The sequence below is a fragment of the Cervus canadensis genome, chromosome 3, assembly GCF_019320065.1.
Source record: "Cervus canadensis isolate Bull #8, Minnesota chromosome 3, ASM1932006v1, whole genome shotgun sequence".
In the NCBI taxonomy this organism is placed as follows: Eukaryota; Metazoa; Chordata; class Mammalia; order Artiodactyla; family Cervidae; genus Cervus; species Cervus canadensis.
This window is the reverse complement of record NC_057388.1, coordinates 86611655-86636958: the sequence shown is the minus strand read 5'-3', so window position 1 is coordinate 86636958 and position 25304 is coordinate 86611655. Positions and strand designations below refer to the sequence as shown.

Here is a 25304-nt window from a genome sequence, read left to right as displayed (position 1 = left end):
TGTTTTCCATAGTGGCTGTACTAGTTTGCATTCCCACCAACAGTGTAAGAGGGTTTCCTTTTCTCCACACCCTCTCCAGCATTTATTGCTTGTAGACTTTTGGATAGCAGCCATCCTGACTGGTGTGTAATGGTACCTCATTGTGGTTTTGATTTGCATTTCTCTGATAATGAGTGATGTTGAGCATCTTTTCATGTGTTTGTTAGCCATCTGTATGTCTTCTTTGGAGAAATGTCTGTTTAGTTCTTTGGCCCATTTTTTGATTGGGTCATTTATTTTTCTGGAATTGAGCTTCAGGAGTTGCTTGTATATTTTTGAGATTAATCCTTTGTCTGTTTCTTCATTTGCTATTATTTTCTCCCAATCTGAGGGCTGTCTTTTCACCTTACTTATAGTTTCCTTTGTAGTGCAAAAGCTTTTAAGTTTCATTAGGTCCCATTTGTTTAGTTTTGCTTTTATTTCCAATATTCTGGGAGGTGGGTCATAGAGGATCTTTGCTGTGATTTATGTCGGAGAGTGTTTTGCCTATGTTCTCCTCTAGGAGTTTTATAGTTTCTGGTCTTACATTTAGATCTTTAATCCATTTTGAGTTTATTTTTGTGTATGGTGTTAGAAAGTATTCTAGTTTCATTCTTTTACAAGTGGTTGACCAGTTTTCCCAGCACCACTTGTTAAAGAGGTTGTCTTTTTTCCATTGTATATCCTTGCCTCCTTTGTCAAAGATAAGGTGTCCATAGGTTCGTGGATTTATCTCTGGGCTTTCTATTCTGTTCCATTGATTTATATTTCTGTCTTTGTGCCAGTACTATACTGTCTTGATGATTGTGGCTTTGTAGTAGAGTCTGAAGTCAGGTAGGTTGATTCCTCCAGTTCCATTCTTCTTTCTCAAGATTACTTTGGCTATTCGAGATTTTTTGTATTTCCATACAAATTGTGAAATTATTTGTTCTAGTTCTGTGAAAAATACCGTTGGTAGCTTGATAGGGATTGCATTGAATCTATAGATTGCTTTGGGTAGAATAGCCATTTTGACAATATTTATTCTTCCAATCCATGAGCACGGTATGTTTCTCCATCTGTTTGTGTCCTCTTTGATTTCTTTCATCAGAGTTTTATAGTTTTCTATGTATAGGTCTTTTGTTTCTTTAGGTAGATATACTCCTAAGTATTTTATTCTTTTTGTTGCAATGGTGAATGGTATTGTTTCCTTAATTTCTCTGTTTTTTCATTGTTAGTATATAGGAGTGCAAGGGATTTCTGTGTGTTAATTTTATATCCTGCAACTTTACTATATTCATTGATTAGCTCTAGTAATTTTCTGGTAGAGTCTTTAGGGTTTTCTATGTAGAGGATCATGTCATCTGTATATTGTTCTTTTAAATAAAGGAGTAGCAAAGTTATGTCTGTTGGGTGGCCTTTTAGCAAGTCCACAATGTGGTAGGTGGGAGCGTATTTTGGAAATGCGTTTGGTTGACCTGCCAGCTTATTTCAGTTAACTTTAAACATTTCTTTAGTTCTATAAAATTCAGATACAGTCAAGCCAGGAGATAACAGAGTGGGGGCTTCGGAGAGGCAGTGACAGCTGTATTTTCTCACTAGCCTTTAAGCATCAGACACGGAAGGCCTGGTGGTCTTCTGCCTCTGGTATCATCACAGACTGTTTTGAGAAACTTCTAATTATACACACTGAAAATGTTGGATAGCATATAAATGTTGTAGCCAAGCTCATCAAAATTTAAGGTAAATTCATAGGGGCTGAAAATTGAAGAGAGAGCTGACGTCATGGTGGTAAGTGAGAACTCTAGACTGCCTTGTGGGTACCTGGAGATTCGAGAAACCCAGAGCCTTAGTGGGATGAAATGGTGCTGTATAGCGGTGGGTGAGTGAGGGTCGTCTGTTGTGGGATGGGAGACAAGGTCATGGGCACTATAAGGTGGGAATTTAATAAGAGCCTGAAAAAGCCAGGAGTCTTGATGATCTGCACACCCAGTGAAAAGATGGACCAGAACCATCCATCTGGCAGAGAAAGTTGCTACAAAAAGTTGTTTGTTCCAGCCTGGGCTGGGAACAGAGGAACAGAAAGTCTCTCTCCTGAGAATTTAGACCTCATGAGGGTTTAGGGTTTAAATTTACATTATCTCTAATACATATGCTGTCCAGGAAACCTCAAGGGAATTAAGATGATTTCAGTGTGGTAGAGACTCAGAATGCCAGGCAGGATCAGGTGAGGATTCCCTTTGGAGGAATGCACACAGAGCTAAAGTTCTTTAGAATCTTCAGAGATTGTGAATAGCCCTATCTGAGCTCACAATAAAAAATTACCAACTACACAGGGTACACAAGTCATTAAGTAGAAACAGAAAACGATAGAATCAGATGTCCCAAGGACCTTGGTAGAAGAATGATCAGAGTCAGAAAATAAACTGAGGATCCTTGAAGAGTTTATAGGAATAAAAGAAACTTTCATTAAAAGTGTGGAGAAGGGATAGGAAGCTATTAAAAAGGATTAGGCAGAATTTGAAAAAGAAACAGTGAGATTCTGGAAATAGAGATTATTATTTGAAATTAAAAACTCAAAGAGAGAAGACTATACTTTCAGGGATCATTTCTATAGTTCGTTACCGGAGAAGTTTCTCTGATCGTGTAGAGCACCCGAAACCACGAGGAGGAGACGCAGCGTTCTCTCCTGAGCGTGAAACCGGCTTTTGGCGTTGCTTCTGCAGCTGCTATTAGCCATTGATGATCGTTCTTCTTTTCCTTTTTGGAGATGAAGAGGGAGAGGACGTAGTCTGAGTGGTAAAGAAAAAAAAAAAAAAACTCAAAGAGAAAGGATTTTAACCACAAATGTCTTGTTTTAATAATCGGATGAGAGGTTTGAGTTTACAATATTCTTAAAGTAGCATGCATAGCAAAGTATACAAATTGTAAGTGCATAACCTTATGAATTTTCACAAATTAAATGTACTACGTAACCAGTCTTCAGTTTAAGGAACAGAACATTATCAACATCTTAGAAGCCCCTTCATGTGCTCCTCCAGGTAATCTCCCCACTCCAAGGGCAAACGCTATCCTGAATTCTAACACTATATTTAGCGTTGCCTGTTTTTATAAACATTATAAATGAATTTATATAGTACATACTGTTTTGCATATGATCTTTAACTCTCAAAATATGGAAATAATAAAAATATGAAATTCATTTATATTTTTCTTTTTTTGTAGTTTGCTTCTTGTTATTTAATATAGAATTCTATTGTATAAATAAACCATACTTTATTTATCTGTTCTATTGCTGATGGGTGTTTGGGTAATTTCCAGTTTTTGGTTATTATTTATCCATTTCTATCAGTTTGTATCTAGGAGTGGAATAGCTAGGTCCTGGAGTATGCATGTGGAAAGCATTAGTAGCACTGCCTAACAGTTCCCAGCCTTTTCTAACCTAGGTGAAATCTTGTGTGAAAATACAACAAATAAAACTGTATTAAAAAATGTCAGAATGAAACAAACTAATGAAATGGATGGATTAACAGATTAGACCCAGTGAAGAGTCAGTGATTTGAAAGATAAATATGAGAAATTATCCAAGATTCAGTATAGAAAGACAAAAGGATTGAAAAAGAGAGAAATTGAGACATAAAATTAGAAGATGCAACTATGTCTAATTGAAGGCTCAGTGGAATTGAGTTAGAGCCTAAAATTATCTAATTCAACATTATCCAGTAGAAATATAATGGGAGCCACACATGTAGAAAATTTTAAATTTCTAGCATATATATTTTATTTAACTTAACATGTAAAATGGACTTCCCTGTAGCTTATACAGTAAAGAATCTTCCTGCATTGCAGGAGATCCCTGGGTCAGGAAGATCCTCTGGAGAAGGGAATGGCAACCCACTCCAGGATTTGTGCCTGGAAAATTCCTTGGACAGAGGAGCCTGGTGGGTTACAGTCTGTGGGGTCACAGAGAATTGGACATGACTGAGTGACTAACACTAATATGTAAAAGATATTTTTATTTCAACAGGTAATCAATATGAAAATTAATAATGAGCTTTTTCACATTTTTAAAAAATACTAAGTCCTCAAAATCTGGTGTGTAATTTTACATTTTGGGCTTCCCTCATGGCTCAGTGTTAAAGAATCCACCTGCCAATGCAAGAGACGTGGGTTCGATCCCTGGGTCAGGAAGATCCCTTGAAGAAGTAAATGGCAGCCCACTCCAGTATTCTTGCCTGGGGAATCCCATGGACAGAAGAGCCTGGCGGGCTACAGTTCATGGGATCACAAGAGTCAGACACAACTGAGTGACTAAAATGACAATAGCTTTACATTTATAGAGTATCTTAATTTAGACTAGTGACATTTCAAGTGTTCAACAACCACATGTGGCTAGTGACTACCATATTAGCGTAGCTCTAACCAGTGAAGGTGTTTAGGGAGGAGAAATTGACTGAAGGTCACTGGGTATGTGGAGAAATGAGCCAGTTGTAGCAGAGGGCGTTGTTGGGAGGAATGTGGGTTAGTGTAACATCTCAGTGGTGGCATCAAGCTTTGAGTTACATGCATTCATGTCCCTCTGTACACTTCTTATACCCTTCAACATCCAGTGAGTTGAAAAATTACAGGCATTGAGTCCATCAGAGCAATAGTCAACCATGGCTTAGTACCAGAAGAGAAATATATCATGTCTGTTGAATTTACAGAGGGGATGTGGAAACTCAGAATTTAATTATCCTCATGCAAATTTGACCAGCAGCCTAAAGTGAACATGTCTGACATTTACATCAAAGTTCACTGTGTTTATTAATAGCAGCAGGCAGGTTGGAAGTGGTTTTCATTGCTTTGGCTGCAATGATATGAAAAGTTGACAATGAATATAAGTAGGTTATTACCTTGGTTTTTATGTCTCAGTTAAAAGAGAACACCAGGTCCTAGTGTGCTCATATAAGCCAAAAGCTGTGTTATCTGGCTCGGAATCAAATACCTTATGAACTTGACCCAGATAACCTTAGACTTCCTGGGAAATTCTATGTTTAGGTAAGATATGTGACTGCAGTCTGTTGGGTCACTGTTGCAATAGCTTCAAAAGCAGTGAAGCAAGGCCTTTAGAACCTCTGCCTAGTGTTGCTATTTGAAAAGTAGTAATAACACGGCTGTATTTAAAATAAATAACCAGCAAGGACCTACTGGATAGCATAGGGAACTCTGCTCAATACTCTGTAATAACTAAATGGGAAAAGAATTTGAAAAAGATTAGTTACAGGTGTATGTGTAATTGAATCCCTTTGTTGTACATCTGAAACTAACACAACATTGTTAATCAACTCCCATATAAAATAAAAATTAAAAAGCAGACAAGTAGTAATGAGCTTGAAAATGTTTCCTTGTCCTTAAAAACACCTCTAAAGTGCTGTGTTTATTTGTGTAATCATAACACTTTTTTATGCTGGCTCTGCCATTCCAAAAATAGGGGTGTGACTATTATGCAAGAGAGACCATTATGTAAGGTTGGGATCTTTACGACAGGAAAAAAATTCTTCTTTATCTCTTGGTTTAAGTATGAGACCTGCTCAGGCAAGTAAGTGCAGCCATTATGTTTGGTTATGAGGCCAGCAATGAAATTATTAGTTTAATCCAATCATCCCAAGTACTGGAACATACAGATCTAGAGTGTTCTACTATGTTAACTTTGAGATACTCTTTATATTGACTTTGAGAAGTTTATGAAACAGTCCCAGTCTAAAGTAGAACTTAGATTAAATGGATCATCTTCCTGAGTTAAGGGAAGGTATATCCATCAGATGTTGAGCCTTTTATTTGTGCCTATTATCTGTGACACCAAAGGGAATGTCTCAGAGCCAGGGCCGGTGTCCTCCTGGTGTCATGAAATCGAGTTTACTGGTGATGCTAAAAATCAGCCAGTGGGAAGGACACTCAGCCTTCTGTGTGTGTGGGTTCCTCAGGTTGAAAATATTTAGAAAAAAAATTTCCGAAAGTTCCAAAAACCAAAACTTGCAGGCAACTTAATATTTATATTGTATTAGGTATTATCAGTAATTTAGAGATGACTTAAAGTGCACAGGAGGATGTGCTTAGGTTACATGCAAATCCTATACCATTTTGTCTAAGGGACTTGAGTGTCTGAAAATGTTGCTATCTGCAAGGTCCTGGAACCAGTCCCTGATAGATACCAGGGATGGTTGTATTCTAGGAGTTGGAGTGTTGACTGTGTGACTAGGGAATAGTCACTCATCACTTTACTTTTGGATGCTTTTGTGATAAAAATTATTCCTCATGTACATTAGAATTGGAAGGAATCCTGTTGGTTTTGTTTAGTTGCTAAGATGTGTCCAGCTCTTTGAGACCCCATGGACTGCAGCACGCCATGCTTCCCTGTCCTTCACTGTTTCCCAGAGATTGCTCAGAGTCCTCATGTCCATTGAATTGGTGATGCTATCCAACCATCTCATCCTTCGTTGCTCCCTTGGAATCTTAGGAGTCAGTTATTCTCACTTCACGGTCTTCCCTGGTGGCTCAGAAGGTCTTCCCTGGTGATAAAGTGTCTGCCTGCAATGTGGGAGACCCGGGTTCAATCCTTGGGTTGGAAAGAATCCCTGGAGAAGGAAATGGCAATCCACCCCAGTACTCTTGCCTGGAAAATTCCATGGACGGAGGAGCCTGGAAGACTAGAGTCCATGGAGTCACAAAGAATCAGACACGACTGAGCGACTTCACTTTCACTCTCACTTCACACCCAAATTACTAGAACTCTGAAAAGCATCTAGGACAGATCACCATTCGACTATGGCCTGAATGCTGAACCAGTGGTTACTCCTTTACAACGGGATTCTCTTCATGATATTTCACAGGGTTAGAACACTCTCCTGTACTGAGCCAACAATTTTTTTAGCCAATTTCCTACTCAGAGGGGCTTGGGAGATAAAACATTATAAATGTGGATTAAAAAAAAAAACAAGTAAAAGGACAGTATATCAATCTATATCAGTATGTTTACAGATTTGGATCTTCATGAATGCAACTAGTCTAAATTCTTGCTTTTTTTTTCCCTGCAACACTCCAAATTTCACAAGGATCAGCATCTTTGTGGTGTGGCTTCAGAATTCAGGCATTGTGTTCCTGTGGGTTTGTCTCAAAAGCAGAGAAAGTAATTCTGCCTCTGTAGATCTACCAGGGACCCTCATATATTTTTTTTAAGAGCTTATTTTATTTTTATCCTGGGTCTAACATTAACAGGGTTAGGGATTCTCCCATTCTACTCAAGAGTTTTCTTGCCAGGACTGCAGAGCCCTGTAGCTTTTTCCAGGGTGGAAATGGTGAATTACATGTGTGGGGATGCCAACGGTCCATGGGACTCCTACAGCCATAGTGTCTCTCTGATTCATTGCCTGTTCGTATAGGATAGTCACTCATTTCTCATTTACCCAGCTAGTATTTGTTGAGAGTTCATGACTGGTGCTTACACTCTTCCTTGGGAAACTTTAAATATCCTCTTCAGTCTGATATGTTATGGCCAGAGGACCCTCAATGAAGTGGAGTTGTTCTAGGCTAGTTGTGCAGGCTCAGAGGACCTGGACTGGACCTCAGTGGGATTTCCCCCGTGGGTTAGAATCCCCAGTGACTTTACTCTCCATCTCTCTGACTGCCATGCTGGTCTTGGTCCCTACAAGAGCCTTGTGAAGGATGCTGGCATCGCCTTGGTTCACTGTACCCATATCACCCAGGAAGCAATGAATGCAGCTCTGAAGGTTTGGAATTAAGACTTGGGCAGGGAAGAGAGTGGCAGAGCAGTAGGGCCAGGCGGGGGCTGCCAAATTCTTAGAGTTTCTGGGGTGGATGCCCTTCTGCCACCTCAGTGATCCTCTTTCACCGAACACTCTGAGCTGTTTGTCATACAGGACAGTGCATCCTGGACTTTGGGAAAGGTGGTGGGATTTTAAGGAGCTTCCTTTTTGATTTACCACCTGGCCCAGTTCAGCTGGTAAAGAATCCACTTGCAATGCAGGAGACCTGGGTTTGATTCCTGGGTCAGGAAGATCTCCTGGAGAAGAGATAGGCTACCCAATCCAGTATTCATGAGCTTCCCTGGTGGCTTGGATGATAAAGAATCTGCCTGCAATGTGGGAGACCTGGGTTAGATCCCTGGGTTGGGAAGATTCCCTGGAGGAGGGCATGGAAACCCACTCCAGTATTCTGGCCTGGAGAATCCCCATGGACAGAGGAGCCTGGCAGGACACAGTCCTTGGGGTCGCAAAGAGTTGGACACGACTGAGTGGCTAAGCACAGCACAGCACTTGGTTCTAAGGTCATTTCTTCCCAACAGCTGCTCTGTATCTCTGCTCTTTCTCACATGGAGTTTGCAGGTGAATTGACTTCCTCAGCAATCTCAGAGTGCAAACTGAAGGTGCAGTGTTTTGTGCTAAGTGCTAAATCTTGTTGGGGTATCGAGAGGGGAGAAGCCTGGGCTATATTTAAGTGAAGATGGGAAGTCCCTCGAGTTGGCTGGCTGTCACTGCAGTGTAGCTGTACCAAGCGGAACCTCCACTTTCAATGTTTGTTTCCCTAATGTTGAAACACACACACACTCTGAGACATTACGGGGTTTAACTTGTGCCAGGAATGGAATTGGGAACTTCTCCCCAAGGAAAAGTCAAGCATTCAAGGCAAAAACTCAGGAAACAGGAGAAAGGAAAGGAACCTAGCTTACAAGCTGGAAAACTCAATGTTGCTCTCTAATCAGATGACTGAAAACAAGTGATAGCTACGATTACAGGCCGTGTGAGGGGCAGGGCAAGTGATAACAGCGTATCAGGAGTCCTGAATCAGGAGGTTGGAAGCCTGAGAATGGCAGTTCTGTGAGATTTGAGGTGAACAAGCACAGGGGTAATTATATCAGCTTGAAAATTGTTTACGGGTCTGTCCTCCAAAGGCCATGCAGGGTGGCTCTGTAGTCACCGTGTTGGATCCTGACTCCCTGCTTGTCTATGTTACCCAGCATGTCACCGCCTCTGTTTCGTCATCTGTAAGGACGGCTGTTGCCATCACAGTGTTCTCACAGGGTTGTGAGGTGGGGATTGTTCATGGCAGGTCAAGCCCCTAGCATGGTGGTCAGTGCTTCTTACATATTAGATATTATTATCTAGGTTTCTTAACCCAGAACAGTACTTGGCTCATACTTGACATTCAATAAATTCTTGTTGATTAAGTGAACATTTATGATGTTTTAATAAAAGTTTCCTCTTCATTGAATGACTTCCCTCCCTTGCTGATGATATTATTTGACGCCTTATAAAGACATATGAAAAACTTTGGAGGAAGAGTTCTGAAAATAATGCAGGATCAAAAGTGTAAGATGGTAAATACAAATATTTTCTCTTAAATCAGACTATGATAAGCATTTTAAAATCAAAAACATATTCCCTTCCATATACTTAATCATTTTGTAACTATAGCTTAGTGTTTAATCAGCCGTATTTCTCTCCAGCTCTGCTTCATTTCCTATGTTTAATAAAAAATGGCAGCATTCTTTCTCACATTGAAGCCAGAAATCTGGGCGTTGTCATTATCTCTTCTCTTTCCCTTGTTCCCCACCCATTCATGTTCTTGGATATAGCCATGTTCATTTCATCTCCTGATGAGCTTCCCAGTCTGTTCTTTGTACCCCTCTCTGCTATTATTTTATTAGTCCAGCTACTGTCATCTCTTGCTTAAATTAATGTCACAGTGCCCTGACTGATAATTAAGGGAAAGTCTTCTAGGAATGTCCAAGGCAACCAGTGTTTGAACTTGCTGCTGGCAAGCACTCCAGAGTTCATGCACATAGCATTTATGAAAGATTTAAGCAGCTTGGATTTCTATGGGCTTGCAGAATGTTGAGGCTTTCTTTCTCTCCTACTGAATTATGTACAGAAGACTGCTGCTGAAGCTAGTTGGACATTCATTTTCAGGTGAAGTTTTTCTGAAGTTTGCTGTTATCATGGAGGCATATTAATTCCAAGGAAATAAAACTTCTCAAGATTACAGAAGATCTAGCTGTGGAAAAATCCAACATAGAAAGATTTTTATGTATATTAGAAAGGCATGGTTTATTCAATCCAAATTTATTTAGCAAAACCCACATATATCTCAAGGCTACCCTGCTTAGGGCAGTTGATATCCTATGTGGTAGAAGTCATATAGGATTATAGAATCAATCTTTCAGAATTCACAGGCTAAAAGTTTCTACATTGATTAGGAAAACTGAAGTTTAAATGGAGTAATAGTTTCAAATCAGCTGTCTAAGAGATGACTTTATCACACTGGGGACAGGCATATTTGCCATATTTGGGCAGGCTTACCAGAATGATTACCCTAGCTCTGGTGGCTCAGATGATAAAGAATCTGTTGGCAATGGTGGAGACCCAGGTTTAATCCCTGGGTCGGGAAATCCCCTGGAGAAGGGAATGGCTGCCCACTCCAGTATTCTTGCCTGGAGAATTCCACGGACAGAGAAGCCTGGCAAGCTATAGTCCACAGGGTGGCACAGAGTCAGACACAAATGAAGTGACTTAGCACACACATATTCCCATATATACATTATTAAACTTTTGTTTGATTTTCCTCTGTTTAAAAAAAAAATAACAACAAAAATATGTTAACAACCAACTGATGTTGGTACTGATGTCCTTAAAACCAAAGGCTCCCATCCATCTTCACCTGGCAGGTCTTCCTCGTGAAGTCCAGCCTCAAGCATCATCAGGCTGGTCACTCCTATGGGGATGTTGTTGCCTGAGATGAGGGTCATCAACGCTTCTGTTTCAGAAGGAAAAGGAAGGATCTGTTTTGTTCATAAGTGCCTGGATAGAGCTGGAGAAAGAGCTGAGAATAGAGGGAAGCATGGAGTCTAGTTTGCCTGTGAAAGACTATACGTTTGGGCAGGAAAGAACTGTAGGGCCCAGGTAACATTAGAAGCCAGGTGAGCGTCCATCTTCCTCTCCTCACTATGTGGACCACAGGGTAGATTGACACTCTGGATCCTCCTGATGCCCCTAGCCAAGCACAGTGGAGAGGGGCAGAGCATCAGGGGAGAGGATGGCTCCAGAAGGTTGGTGATGTCATGGTGGCCCTGGAGGTCATGGTGGTGGGTCAGGTTTCCACCTGGCTTTGAGGAGAGGCCTTGCAGAAAGGCTGGAGTGAGGAACTGAAGTGGTTGGTTTTTGTCCTTATTGGATGTGAAGAGTGACATCTGATCGTTCCCCTGAAATAATATGAGGGAGGCTTCAAAGGAGTCTTGAGCCCTAGCAATTCAGGCATGAATGGAAATATGACTGTATTTGCATCCATGGGCTGGTGAAACTCGCAATATTTGGAATACATACAGTCCTTTAATTCTAAAATTGCTATGATTATATTTAACAGCATTCACACATTGAGGCCAAAACATTACTTAGCACTAATTTACAAATCAATCCCAGAACTTTCTGCTCAGGAAGGATCTTTGGGGAAAAAAGTCTACTGTAACCCCCATGATTTAGAGTCAGATGGCAAAACTGGGAAGTGTCAGCTCTGTGATGCTGGTCATGTTGCTAGCAGTTAGGATTATATCTAGATTCCCAGGTCCTAGACTTAACCATTTTAGAACAGAAAGGGTGAAACAGAAAAGAAAAACCAAACCAAACCAAACCAAGCACTAAGACATGCCACAGACAACTTGGTTTTTACAAGCTAGAATGCCCGGAAGGTCACATTTTAACACTAGTGTTGTACCAAATCCATCAGTAGTTCTCTAGTTGTGTGAATAGTACATGTGCACATTTAGGAAAGAGGTTCTGGAATTTCAGTTCTATCAGGTATGGACAGGAATTGTGTCTCTGATTGCTCTGTCTTTGGTGTCTCTTCCCTGTAGGTTTTATTATGGGAGAAATTTACTGGTGGCTTCAGTGTGGGAGGGAACTTGAGTCAGATCACTCCTATCTTGGAGCCTCTGGCTATTTGCTCTACTGTAAATATTCTTCCTCTAAATCTTCCTAAAAGTATCTCTTCCTCACCTTTTAAGTCTCAGCTGAAGAATCTCCTATCTTGAGAAGCAGCCGCTTCTCTCCCTCCCCTCTCCAGGTCGGCTGTCTTTATCCTGTGAAGTGAAAAGTCAATGTGTTAGTTGCTCAGCTGTGCAGACTCTTTGTGACCCCAAGAACCATAGCCTGCCAGGCTCCTCTGTCCATGGGATTTCCCAGGCAAGAATACTGGAGTGGGTTGCCATGCCCTCCTCCAGGGGATCTTCCTGACCCAGGGATCAAACCTAGGTCTCCCACACTGTAGGCAGATTCTTTACTGTCTGAGCTACCAGGGAAGCCTATCCCTATACCTAGTGGCTCTCAAATTTTGTCCCCCAAGAAATATTTACCAATGTCTGCAGACATTTTGGACTGTCATGTCTGGGGTGGGAGTGGATGACAGTCAATGTTAATGCTAAATAGCCTATCATACACACTCCCCACAGCAAGGTCTTACCTCTTCCAAAATGTCACTAGTGGGACTTCTCTGGTGGTCTCGTGGCTAAGACTCTGAGCTCCCAATGTAGGGAGCCCAAGTTCAAACCCTAGCCTAGAAATTAGATCCCATATGCCTCAACTAAGAGTTTGCGTGCTGCAATGAAGATGGGAGGTCTTGCATGCCACAATGAACGCTTGGTGCATCCAAATAAAGAAATAAAAATAAATATTAAAAATACAAACAAAAAACCCCAAATGTCACTGGTGCCAAAATTAAGAAGCCCTGCTGTCACCCATTGCAAACATTGTACCACAATCTTATTTGCTTACATGCATTTCTGTCTGTCTCCTCCCATCCCACCCCCTTGAATGAAAGCTCTACAAAGCCAGGAACTGGGTTTGGTTCATTATCATTGAGGCTTCCAAAACAGTCCTGGGCAAAGAGAACAGTCCTGCTCTGTAAATGTGGATTGAATTGATTGAATGACTCTGTCGCTACCACTGGAAAAATCACTTACAGAGCCAGCTGAGCTGGGGCGCACATTCTCACTGATAAAAGAAACCAAGGTGAAAGCCCCAAGGAAAATAAGAGCTGCTCTTTCCCTTTGGGTCTCATATAGTTAGGATCAGCACCATGTTGTCTTTCAGAAAACCAACAAATGAAAAAAGGCAAAGGTTATTGAACATGAGTGGGTCTTGCCAGTGTTCAGCTGTGAGTGTAATCCTACAGCTCCTGTGACAGTGGTCATCTGGGCTCAGACTGCAAAGGTGAATGGAAACGAAGCCATTCATATTGGAGCTGCATCTGGCAAAGGGTAACAACTTATTGATTCAGGCTGTCCAGGAAGGCCATGTTTCTTCTCCATGTCTTTTCATTCCCAGTCCGGGTTGAATTGAGAACCCAAATTCTACTCAAATGTATTAACAGCTTTCTTAATGTAAGCTATCAGCCAGAAAGAAATGAAAGGGATTATCGAAGCACTCCAGAAGGCCAGAGTTTCAAGCTGGTTTATTTTACCTGATGTATTGTCAAGAAAAGAGCAATGCTGCCCTAATGCCAAGTCAGAGATGCAGTCATACAGTTTTCTCCATAGAACTGGATAATAGATTAGGGAGTGCATCTGACTAGCAAAATGAGATCAGGAGCATCATGGAAATAAAGACTGAAAAGTGCCTTAACAGCTTTCAAATCCACAGATGGCAAATCAAGGGAAAGATCTGTTTATCACCCTCCGAACACTCTGTCAAGTGCACATCCGAGGGCTTGGCAGTTTCAGATGGCAGTGGCTGCACTTGAGGAAACCTCACTGGAACACTTGGCTCTTGGATCCAAAGCTCTTCGGGTCTCTCTGCAGGACAGGGGAGCTGCCTTCCTGATCACATAGCTTCTGGACAATAAACTGGGAAGACATTGTGCTTGGCCCGGAGTGTCTGAAGGCAAACAGGAGGGCGTCAGATCTCTATAAGAATGCATTGGAGATTGTTATGTCATGTTCTTGGTATCATAAGTCTTGCATAAACAGCTTGCTATAGAATATTACAGCTGCTTTTTATTGTTTGGGCTCTTTCTGTTGACAATTCAGTGAATATAATACATATTAACTGTGCAGGTTGGCTACCACTTTTTTATGCCATGAAAATGCAAGTTAATTTAATGAACTCCATAATGAATTAGCACTCCAATACATGCTCTTATGTTTTACATGTTTTATTTTTATATATTTATTGTTCCCTATTTATTTGCATCATCTACATTTCAAGAGTTTTTTTTTTTTAATTTTAAGACTTTTATGAAAATAAAATTTAAAAAATTTTCTACAATCCAGGCATTTCTTTTCTAGCTGTGAGGAGCATATCCCTTCTTTTTCCTTCTCTTCCTCTTCTGTCTCCCTTATTCTGGTTTCTTTTCTCTGTTAAACCAATTTGTGCTTATTACAATCCTTTAAAATCCCACATTTAATCTGAAAAAATTTAAAAAAATGTTTTTCATAAAATGTTTTCTTGAAAAAATGCAGAAATATACTTGATAGTATTTACCTATCTATAAAATAATTTCACTTATAACATGAATCTATACTAGGTGTCCAGTTAAAATATGGATCAAACCATATCTCATAAAACAAAATTTATGGTGAAAACCTGATATGAGCATTTGGCCTCTAAGACAAGTGACAGCTCTGCCTTCTAACTTCTAAATAGTAGAAGCCTAAAAGCTGTGGCTTCATTAAACTTCAAAGACAAATATATCTGAAGATGAAGATTTTTGATCCTTCCTTTTTGAATCACCATTGGGTCAGAGGGATCTCAAAAAACAGAGTAGCTGATTAAGTTTTTTAAAAAAGTTATTTATTTATTTGGGTGTGCTGGGTCTTAGTTGTGGCATGCAGAATGGTTAGTTGTGGCATGGGGGATCTAGTTCTCTGACCAGGGATCGAAACTACGCTCCCTGCATTGGGAGCATGGAGTCTCAGCCACGACACCACCAGGGAAGTCCCTGATTATTTTTTAAGGAGTCTAGTATATATAAATGAATGAGTGAACATTTTATTTGAATAGGGACAGGCGTTGGAGCTATGTGAACTGGAGTCCAAATTCTGGCTCTTCTAATTACTAGGTCTTGAATGACTTTATTTAAATTTCTCAGAGTCTATGTTGGTGGAGATTAGTAGTAAGTAACTTGTACAATTATTGTAAGAACTAGGAATGTATACAAAAAGTGCTTTGTGGCCTGGCACCCAGTAGGTATTAATAGATGGTAGCTATTAGCAATATCTACTTGTAAACAAGTAAAATGGAGTGCATTAAGAATCTGAAAAGTTCTGCTTTTCTGTTGTTAGTCACTCGGTCATGTCTGACTCTTTGCAACCATTGTAGCCCCCCAGGCTCCTCTGTCCATGGGATTCTCCAGGCAAGAATACTGGAATGGCTTGCCATGCCCTCCTCCAGGGGATCCTCCAGAACCGGGGAATGAACCTGGGTCTCCTGCACTGCAGGCAGATTCTTTACCGTCTGAGGCACCAAGGAAGCCCACGTTTATAATATGTATGAGATGGAGCTAAGATTGCAAATACAATACACAGCACACATGCACAGACACATACACGCACACACATTCTCAGCTAGTGTTTGTTCCTGAGACATCAGACTCAAGAAAACTTCTCTGAGCCTTTCAGCCTTTGGCTTCCCAGTGAAAAAGGATGTTAGTCGCTTAGTCATGTCAGACTATTTGCGACCCTATGGACTGTAGCCCACCAGGCTCCTCTGTCCATGGCATTCTCTAGGCAAGAATACTGGAGTGGGTAGCTCTTCCCTTCTCCAGGAGATCTTCCTGACCCAGGGATCAAACCCGGGTCTCTTGCATTGAAAGCAGATTTTTTATTGTCTGAACCACCGGGGAAGCCTTCTTCCCAGTGAAGTTATAGCTACTGTATATTTCATATAATGCTTCATGCTCCCCAGGTGGCTCAGGTGGCAAAGTGTCTGCCTGCAATGTGGGAGACCCGGGCTAGATCCCTGGGTCGGGAAGATCCCCTGGAGAAGGAAATGGCAACCCACTCCAGTACTCTTGCCTGGAAAATTCTATGGATGGAGGAGCCTGTAGGCTATAGTCCATGGGGCCGCAAAGAGTCGGACACGACTGAGCAACTTCACTTTCACTTTTCATCAAGTACAAAGAATGGGCTTAACAAGTATTAAAAGATTAAAGTATGCTCCCAAATAACCTCTATTTGGGACACTGTTTATTCCTACTTTTTATTTCTTAGTGAAAGTCACTCAGTTGTGTCTGACTCTTTGTCACCCCGTGGACTGTAGCCCATGAGTTTCCTCTGTCCTTGGGATTCTCCAGGCAAGAATATTGGAGTGGGTTGCCATGCCCTCCTCCAGGGGACCTTCCTGACCCAGGGATCAAACCCGTGTCTCCTGCACTGCAGGCAGATTCTTTACCATCGGAGCCGCCAGGGAAGCCCTCTTTCTTTCTTAAGATTATGATCATTTCTTTTCCTTCCTTTTGTTTTTTTTTAATGACTTGGGGTACAAAAATAGATGTGCCTGAAGCAATTTTTCTTCACAGGCTTATTCACACACATACTGGGCAGGACAAGAGAGGGAAAATGGGTTCGTGGGTGGCCCCCTGAATTCTCATGCTTTTATTCTAGGCATGAGGGAGTCATTTACCCATTTCACTCTCTTGGAACTCACAGAAAAGAAAGAATGAAAGTCCAAGAGGGTTACTGATTTGAAACAATTCAAAAAGTGTTTGGGTACATTTTTGACTGTTCTTACTACTATAAGGCTTCCTCTTTATTTTCACGGTTGGGAAAGTATACTGCATTTTATTTCAACTTAAATAATAACTACAATAAGTAATAAAACCATGGTCTTCTACATATGTTGTGATAAGTGGCTGGGGGTTCTCTGTGTTAATCCTTTAATTAGATCATGGAATCTCTGCCTTGACTGTCGAGGGAGTCATGTGATAAGGTCATTATATGTTTTAGCAAATTCTGACTCTGGATAAGGTTAAAGATTTATTAGGAAGGTTTAACTGAAAAGGAAGCGTGGACTTAGAATGCAGATACACTTGAAAAGATCTGCCTCTTGTTACCTATGTGACCTTGGGTAACTTATTCAGTGCTCTTTTACTCATCTTTATAATGGAGATTAAAACCACTTACACTTAAAGTTTTTATATGGGTCAGGTGAGACAGCCCATGAAGCAGTAAGAACAATATTTATCTAGCTCAGAGTAGGTGTTTGACAAGAGGTAAACTTCCTTCCTCTCTCCCTCACTTTATTTTTAGAAAGAAACCAGTCATCTTGCCCACTTATGTTAGGGTGAGTATTTGCATTTGTGACTGTCAAGTGAAACAGTACGAAAGCACTTTGTAAACATAAAGCACAATATAAAACAATGAAGATGACCAATTTTACGATCCAGGATATGACAAGCTTGTTTATACATTAAGAAGTTGATGAAGATTTCAAATTAACTTTGACTCCCTTTCAAAGTCACTAGTCATGGAGAGGTGAGTAGTTTTTGTGCCCTATATATTCTGAGTCCAATAGTGTTCCTTCAAATTCCTATCTACCTGCAACCTCAGAATGTGTGGAAATAGGGTCTTTAGACATGTGTCCTGATAGCTCAGTTGATAAAGAAACTGCCTGCAATGCAGGAGACCCCAGTTCGATTCCTGGGTCGGGAAGATCCGCTGGAGAAGGGATAGGCTACCCATTCCAGCATTCTAGGGCTTCCCTCGTGGCTCAGCTGGTAAAGAATCTACCTGCAATGGGGGAGACCTGGGTTCGATCCCTGGGTTAGGAAGATCCGCTGGAGAAGGGATAGGCTGCCCACTCCAGTATTCTAGGGCTTCCCTTGTGGCTTAGCTGGTAAAGAATCCACCTGCAATGTGGGAGACCTGGCTTCGATCCCTGGGTTGGGAAGATCCCCTGGAGAAGGGAAAGGCTACTCACTCAAGTATTCTGGCCTGGAGAATTCCATGGACTGTATAGTCCATGGGGTTGCAAAGAGTTGGACACAACTGTGGGACTTTCACTTCACTTTAGTGAAAGTGAAGTCATACTAGTTTAGGATGGCTTCTAATCCAGTGACTTGTACTCTTAAGAGAAGAGAAAACAAATACAGATACACACAGAGGAGAAAGCCATGTGAATAAGGAGGAGAATAGGGGAGATACACCTGAGAATTGAGTACCAAGAATTGCCAGAAACTGATAGAAGCTGGATGGCCTCCCAGGTATCAGTGATAAAGTATCTACCTGCTAATGCAGGAGGTGTAGGTTCAATCCCTGGGTTGGGAAGATCTCCTGGAGAAGGAAATGGCGATCCATTCCAGCCACTCCAGTATTCTTGCCTGGGAAATCCCATGGACAGAGGAGCCTGGTGGGCTACAGTTCATGGGGTCACAAAGAGTCAGACATTACTTAGTGTCTACCACCAACAATAGAAACTGAAAGAAGAAAGGAAGGATGCTCTCTTTAGAGCATGGCCCTATTAACACCTTGATTTCAGACTTCCAGCCTCCAGGACTGTGAGAGAATAAATTTCTGTTGTTTCAAGCCATTCAGTTTGTGATATTTGTTACGGGTGCCCCAGGAAGTCAGTACACCATACCTCACTCTTTTTATTGGTTAAAGTTTTGCAGAATGTAAATGATGTAAAGTTGTTGCTTTCACCTGAAAATAAAGATTAGTAAGAGGCCTTAGGACTTGATGGAAATCCTGTTATGTGTGGAATTAAATCTGACATTGCCTACATCTAAGAGCTCCCAAAGTACTGACTGTTTTTGGAAATCCACCAAAGAAGTTGGGTTGAACTCTGAGTTGGGACAGAGCTTTGAGCTTCTTGTGAAAATCAATCTTATCCATTTGCTAATTAAGTGAATTTACATAGATCAAAAAGGGGAGGGTGGAGTGGGGAAGGGGGAAAACTAACGAAACTTGAGAGATTTTCATAATGGAATTCTCATTTTTAGAATTAAAATTATGTTGGGGTCTTGACCATGGCCACTTAGCTGATCTGAGAGTTGTATTTTACTTCCCAGAAAATTTCAGGCCAGCATGTAGGCTGTAGAAGGCAGGCAAGCTTACTATGTGACTGTGTTAGTGTTTTTAGCAAAAGACTTTATTTTCTTTTTGGTGGACTCTCCACCCTCACACCAAGTGTAGGGTCTCCTGCAGGCCTCTGGTGAACATTTGTTGAGTCAGTGCGAGGTTGGATATAGAAAATGGACAACCGAGTTGCATTGATTCTTCCTGTGGAAATTGAACCAAGCGTCCAGAACACCTGAATTCCTGCTCTATTTTTAACTCACTGTAGAAGACCAGTGAAACATGTAGGGTTTGGTGAGGTTTAAATCTATGTATTCTTTCCATGTTTCCCTAAGCTCAGCCTCACAAGTGCCTCTGGTTTGTATGAAAGCTGTTTCTCTTCTCAAAAAAAAAAAAAAAAAGCATGCATTATGGTACTTCCCCATGTAACTTAAAGCACTCCTGGTTATGACCTACATCTACAAAGAAGCAAAGTTGAAGTTAAATATTCCAAAAATCAGTAGTATAATGAACCAAACAGTATTTTGTCTGCAGACTTTTGTTTTTCCATTTAGCGGATCTTTCTGCTTCACACAGGCATTGCCATAGTTAGTGTGGTCCTCTGGCTAATTAAGATCCCTGCGCAGTGCTGGGACCTGGGCAATCTGAGGAATGGCTTGTGCTTTTCTACATGGAGGGACAAATTTGCATTGTTTTTAAGACTAGGCAGCATGGTTTGAGACAAGGGTGCTGAAAGGTGAAGGAATGATTTGATGATTTCAGGACAAAGCGGAGAGAAATCCGGTGTTTGTGGACTCTGTTCTCTCCTAATGCGGCACATATTTGAAAAGCCAAGGCCGGAAGCTGCCTGTGATGGTCATCTTAGTAGAGATGCATTTGAACCGGTGGGGAACCTGACTTTTATCACACGCAATCTCTGCACATTACAGAGAGGAACACACCTGTCAAAGAAAAGACTAACTACTAGCAGTGGTTTCAAGGTCCTTTGTCATAAACTTGTAATAGGCTTGACTTTCTTCATTTATGACACATGTTTGCCTTTTATTTGAAAGCAATTTTAATTTCTACTTAATAAGCATTGAAGAGATTACCCATTAGTAATCATCTTTTTTAAAATTCAATTTTATTTTATATTGGAGTATTATTAATTTACGGTGTTGTGTTTCAGGTATATTCAAAGTGACTCAGTTATATGTGTCCATATATTCTTTTTTGGATTCTTTCTCCATATCGATTATTACAAATATTGAATAGAGTTCTCTGTGCTATACAGTAGGTTCTGTACCTGTTCTATATATTGTAGTGTGTAGCGAATCCCAAACTCTTAGTTTATCGCAATCATCAAAAAGTCTACAAATAATAACTGCTGGAGAGGGTGAGGAGAAGAGAGTAGGCATGAGTGTAAATTGGCACAGCCCATATGGAGAACAGTACGGAGGTTCCTTAAAAACTAAAAAGAGAGTTACCATGTGATCTAATGATGCTACTTCTGAGCATACATCTGGAGAAAACCGTAATTCAAAAAGGTACATGCTGTGTCCATTGCAGCATGATTTACAATAACCAAGACATGGAAGCAACCTAAATGTCCATCAACAGATAAATGCATAGAGATGTGGTATAGATATATAATGGGATATTACTCAACCATAAAAGAGAATAAAATAATGCTATTTACAGCAACATGGATGGACTTAGAGATTATCATACTAAGTGAAGTAAGTTGGATAAATTAGCAATCATCTTTAAACAAGGTTGAAAATGCATCAGAGAGTACAAAATAAAAGATTAACGTATTTCTTGAGCACAGGATAACATAAGCCAGAGGTCAAATCATAGAATAGGATAACAACAACAACAACAACTCCATATAGCATCTCAAGGAAATGGACAATAACAATAGCTCACATTTATTTGGGGCTTACTGTGTACCTGCGTGCTGGGTGCTTTACACGAATGAGCTCCTTTAGTTATTCAAGGATATGCAATGCACCCCAATTGCTACCCTTTTCATTTCATAGAAAATTGCCGCTCAGATCAGTTCAGTAACTTGACAAAAGGTCACAGAGCAGATGTGGGTTTCCAATTCAGTGCTGTCTGGGTGCACACATTTATGCTCATCGTGACTTAAAGATTTGCTGATCTTTGTCTAGTTTCCATGTAGCATGTTCGGACCAGTCCTGGAATAGCATAAATATTACTTAAACAAATTAGCTATTTGGTAGTCAAGAATGAAGGAAAACCTCATAAGGCCCAGAAAAACAAAAAAATCTCTTTGGTTGATTTCATCTCTAGAAAGCAAAAATGTAGAGTATGCATGTGATTTGGAATTTGGATTTCAAAGTCTTTCTGCTGGAGAAATGGCACTGAGTCTACGTGTGTTATGTCCAGAAGAGAGAGGTTTATAGAGTGCAAGCCTTTCCTTTGGCTACTCTCTGTGCCCCAAATCTTTTACTACTAGAGGTACTGAAATAAGAGCAGTGACAAGTGATATTGTCCCCTTCGTCTTATGCCATCTTTCTTCAGCTCTCTCTGTATTCAGTGCTTGTGTCCCACTAATAGATGGGCAATATCAAAGACATTCCTGGCGTGTTTTATTGTTTTCTTTTCTATTGTTTCTTCCTTTCTCTGAGGGATGTTTTCCTGTTCTACTTTTTTATTTTTCTGACAGATATGGTTCCTTTCTCATTGAGGGAAATGAAAGAAACTCTTTCTGTTTAGTGATGGCAAAAAAAAAAAAAAAAAACAAAGCAAAACAAAATGCACACATCAATGAATTTTGAGTTGTGAAGCAAATAAGAAATAAATAACTGTCTTTGGTCACAGCTCTCTCTACCCAGGATGCATGTAGAAATGGCTCATTAATGAATCCTCTGAGATGAAAAGCTTGAAGTAAAAACCAAAGTTTTGGGTCCTTTGACTTCTTTGCTAGTTGTCTCAGCACAGGTTGTTGACGTTTTGTGAAAATATCTTTAGTTTACAAATAAACATATAAAATTAAGTAATTTTGCATTTGAGCATCTAGGAATTGAACTAGAAACCCTTTTGGAAGCGGGCTGAAGTCCTGGGGATTTGTTCTAAGGAAGTAAACCTGTGGAAGTAAAAGCAACTAACGAAATAACAATTCTCAAATCCCATATCCTTAGAGATGCTATTGTGATATAACTAAACAATCTAGAAAAAACCCTAAATGATCAATAGTAGCACATGAATTCCTAATTGCACTAATAATTACTATAAAGCTAAACTTGTAGTGTTTACCATACATCAAGCACTCTAAATTAGTCTAGATATTAATTTAGTCTATGGTCATACCCATGATCATATCCATTTTGCTTATAAAATGGGTATAGTCATTATCATCTCTGTGTTAGATGAGGAAACTGGGGCACAGAGAAGTTAAGTGATTTGTCCAAGGTCAAACAGCTACAAAATGATAGAATTAGCAGGCAAGCCCAGGCAGTCTTGCTCAAGGATGTGTTCTTAAGCACTCACTTTATTGCTTTCGAATTATGGTAAATTAACAGACCGGTTCTTATGTTACAGATGCTAAGTATGAAGAAAGTGTAAAAATGTGGACCATATACAAAATACTATACCAGGAACCTCTAAACATGTCTCTGAAATTCTGAAGATGACAAAATCAGTTGTTTCACATCATTAATCTTAAGCTCCATTAAGAAAGCTAAACATAAAATAACACTTCATACACACGTTTTTTCCTGTCATCTATCCATCAACTATATATATCTATCCATCTCTATATTTAAACAGTAATAGAAAACAAATCAAACTTAAGGATTATATAGGTTTTGATATCACTTTCTAGTTCTTTATTAATATATTGGTGATAAGATTTAATGTAGTTAAGAAAATATTTGTGTTACAACCTATTTTTCTTCTGATTTGCTGTCTGCTTCTTGCTTCTGGGCCATTATTACAAAGTATCTGCTTTTTTTTACCTACTCAAAGTTAAGTCTTTTCTAAATTTTTATTTCTGATTTTCATTAGACTTGTTTTTTGAGTTTATATTGAACTCATAAACAATAATGTTCTGCTGAGCATGCTGAAGAATCGATGCTTTTGAACTGTGGTATTGGAGAAGACTCTTGAGAGTCCCTTGGACTTCAAGGAGATCCAACTAGTCCATCCTAAAGGAAATTAGTCCTGAATATTCATTGGAAGGACTGATGCTGCAGCTGAAACTCCAATACTTTGACCACCTGATACAAAGAACTGACTCATTGGAAAAGACCCTGATGCTGGGAAAGATTGAAGGCAGGAGGAGAAGGGGACGACAGAGGATGAGATGGCTGGATGGCATCACTGACTCGATGGGCAGGAGTTTGAGCAAGCATTGGAAGTTGGTGATGGATGGGGAAGCCTGGTGTGCTGCAGTCCATGGGGTTGCAAAGAGTCGGACATGACTGAGCGACTGACCTGACTGACTGAACATACTGTGTGTGTGAAAGTGAAGCTGTTAGTTACTCAATATTGTACTAGGCAGAATAATGCCCCCTCCCCACCAATGGTGTCCATGCTGTAATCCCTGGGACCTGTGAATATATCACCTTACATGGTAAAAGGGACTTTGTGAAAGTGAAGTTCACTCAGTTGAGTACGACTCTTTGCAACCCCATGGACTGTAAAGTCCATAGAATTCTCCAGGCCAGAATACCAGAGTGGGTAGCTGTTCTTTTCTCCAGGGGATCTTCCGAATCCAGGGATCGAACCCAGGTCTCCTGCATTGCAGGCAGATTCTTTACCATCTAAGCCACCAGGGAAGCCAGGTAAAGGACCTTGAAGTGTGGAGATTATCTGGTGGGCCCAATGCTGTCATGTGAGTCCTTAAGAGCAGAGAGCTATTCCTGACTCTGGTCAGAGATAGACTGAGGAGGGACTAAGGTGCAGGGTTGCTAGCTGTAAAGATGGAGGAAGTGGGAACATGAGCCAAAGGATGTGAACCTCTGGAAGCTGGAAAAAGCTTCTCCCCCAGCTCCAGGGAGGAACATAGCCTTGCTAGCATCTTGGTTTATTTCAAGTAAGACCACCAGAACTGTAAGATAATACATTTATATTGTTTTAAGCTACTAAATTTGTGACAAGCTGTTACAGCAGAATAGGAAACTTAATACATATACTGACAAAGAATAATAATATGAATATATTTTTGAAATCCTGTTTTCTCAAGAGAAATACTCCACTTATTTGTGATCGTAGATCAGATTGCATTATTTACAATTAATTTTACCAATGAAGCAAATAAATTAATGTCCTTGCTCTAGTACTTTACATATTAATTAAAAAGTTGCTACTTTGTCTCTTTAAGTCATCTAAAAACAAAACCTGAACTGTGCATTATTAAGAGACTATTTATCTGTGTCACTATTTTGCAATTCTTAATAGAGAAATTATGCAATACCAGTTTGGATGAGATAAAACATTGTAAGCAATAGTTTGCCTTCTTTTTAACTGCTTTGTGAATCTACACAAGACTATTTTTTATTTTTTACAGTTTTGTTGACTTAACCTTTTTTTCCTTTAAAAGATTATATTGGTTTAGAAGCTGTTTTCTTCCATATTTATTTCAATGCATTGACCTTTTCAATTTTGGGAGTGTTTGCCCACCTCAGATTAGATTAAAATCATCATCTACCTCTAGAGGGCTCATCTCTTTTTTGGCCAGCACTTTGGACACCACATGGTCTTTAATGATGGTTTTAGGACTCACCACATCTTAGAACCCCAGATACCCTCTATGATGGCTTTGGCGCTAGGAAAGTCATGATTGATACAGACACTGGGATGTGATATATGGCAGAGTCAATGACCATAGAGTTGACCTCACTTTTGGACTTATAGTTATTACATGGAATCTGACCTATTGCAGGTCAGAGTGTATCTTTCCCCAGAAACAATCACACATGATAGGATTGTGTTGAACATTGCTCTGCTACAAAGCAGGTATTGATTCTGAATCCTGGTATTAACCTCATAAAGGGATTTTGACTTTCTCTTCCAGAGACCTTATTTTGCCTGAAGCTTGTCTTAATTATTTCAGAATTTTTAATTTTTGTCACTACAGTATACTGAGGATAATGGTGTCTTTTTGGGGTTTGATATGCAAAATTAACATAATGTGAACTACAAAATTAATCTTCTTGGGGAGAATTGTGTCTTTAATATTATCATCATAATTGCCCATTATGGAGAAGAATAAATGTAACCCTCTCATCTATTCTTTGAT

At 40.1% G+C, this 25304-nt stretch overlaps 1 protein-coding gene and 1 non-coding gene across 5 annotated transcripts in view; both read left to right on the top strand.

Annotated features, from left to right (window-relative positions):
• GRM8 (glutamate metabotropic receptor 8) overlaps positions 1-25304 on the top strand; it is an 850596-nt gene that overhangs the window by 44481 nt on the left and 780811 nt on the right. The gene's annotated exons all lie outside the window — the stretch shown is intronic.
• LOC122439082 lies at positions 2584-2798 on the top strand. The gene has a single exon (XR_006268815.1). It is a non-coding gene; the product is annotated as a small nucleolar RNA U3 (small nucleolar RNA).